The sequence below is a fragment of the Petaurus breviceps genome, unplaced genomic scaffold (assembly GCF_028583685.1).
Source record: "Petaurus breviceps papuanus isolate PSGF00001 unplaced genomic scaffold, PetGlider_PUasm1.0 42, whole genome shotgun sequence".
NCBI lineage: Eukaryota > Metazoa > Chordata > Mammalia > Diprotodontia > Petauridae > Petaurus > Petaurus breviceps.
In genome coordinates, this window is record NW_027186325.1 from 4,399,621 (window position 1) to 4,401,714 (window position 2,094).

Genomic DNA, 2,094 nt, shown 5'->3' on the forward strand with positions numbered 1-2,094 from the left:
TCTCTCTCTCTCTCTCTCTCTCTCTGTCTCTCTGTCTCTGTCTCTCTCTCATGCTTGTTAGATTATAGAATTTAGAAAAATGTACACTGAAGATCTGGATTAAAGACTGGAGACTACACTTCCTCATCTACTAAAATTGATCATTCAATTACTTCAACTGTGAAATCAGGAAAAATTGTTAGCAGAGCTGTTTCAAGAAAATGCCGCGTGTGGCAATTGTTCTTAGCAAATTCATTAGGGATTATCTTTATGTACCCAGAAGGGTAGGGAGGCTGTAGATTAGGCCCCACCAAGTGGGTAAATATACACTTAGCCCTTTTCACTTTTTATCCAAATTTTCCTACTACTTTCAGATTCACTGAGTAAAGATTCACTTAGTAAATCAAATTTTCCTTTATACCTTCTCAAATTCACCTTATCCATCATGCAAGGTACAGTATAAGGCAGTGACATAGTTATAGTTTACCTTGCTATACATATTACTAGTACAGTGGATAAGTTTTTAAGTTATCATATCTAAAATGATTTGAGGTCAACCGTATTTATAATTGTACATGATACATAAAGATAAACATATTATAAAAAGCTTATTTTAAGAATAATGATACATCTTTTAAAATATTGATATAAAATGTTTATTTATTAGGATAAATGAAGAATGGATGGTACAATACATATAATTGAAGTAAAGAATAAATTTTCTTTCTAAAGAATTCAAAAGTTTTATTACAAAGTACAAAAATATACAACAGACAAAAGTTTTTTTTGTGAAAACATAGCTGAAGACTGTTTTGAGATGTTTTACTGATCTATAAATGCATCCTATTTTGCTGCCAAAATAACATAGGCTGTACAGCTTTAGTTTTCTGAGCAAATGTGTAATTTACAAACATTTTATTCTAGGTATCTACCTTCTCTTCTGAGTCAGTAGATTTTTCCACTCAATAAAGATCTACATCAACTTTTATGTTCTAATCTATGTATTTTTTCTATGGCTATCAAGGTGCTGCGATGAGCATTATCCTGAAATTTAAATTTATTTGACATTTTTTTTTAATCTGAGGCTATTTAAATAAGATAATTTGAATTCTGTAAGTTTTCATTCATCCATATGGTTAACATTTGCTGAACTCAACCTAAGTACAACATACACATTTGGAGACAAAATATAAAGATACAACACCTGCCATCAATAATAAAATTAATTATATTTCAGTGTTAATTTATGGTTGGTAAAAGACTTTCCTCATAGGAACTCTGTGCTGTACCTAGTAGAATTTATGATTTAATATGTGATGTACTCAGGACTTGTGGTGATTACTAGCCAAATAATCACACATGCATCATCTATCACTTTCTTCATCTGTAAAATGGTGATAATGCTTATCATACCTACCTCAAAGTGCCATATCATTTTGTTATGAATAGATTAAAATGAAGATGTGGAGGAAGAGCAGGGGGAAAAAGCAAATATTTGCTGCAATACACAAAAAGAATAATTATTTAATGGTAGAATATATTTTTTTACAATCACATAAAAGTTGATCTGAAAATATTTATGCCATTTTCCTGGGACATATCTTTGAGTTTTACTTATTGATAGTCAGTTAACCTGAACTAATGTGTTAGAAAGTTGATTTTTTGTCACTTTGAAACTGAGGCTGAGTTGGAGTAGTGATGTAAAATGTAACTTGAGATAGTCTACATGTCCCTTACCCTGTGTTCTAAAATATGCCTATTTTTGATTGTTATGATGATAACCTAATTGATCAGAGATAATGAGTATGATCATATTCCTTATGCAGTTTCTGGAACTACAACATACATAAAGAATATTGTAAATAATATAGTAATATTATACTAAGCTACTTTGCTTAGTATAAACTATTGTATGTCAATAGTGCATCTTATCTTGAATCTATTGGTAGATTAAACTATATAGAATATGAACTGAATTTAAAGTGCAAAAACATTAAAATAGAAAGCCAAGAAAATCATTCAAAATGTAATGTATAAATAGAGAAAATACGCAGACACTAAAGATAATTTCTGTTGTTATGAATGGCAGTTATAGAAAGTGAGGTTGGCAAGAAG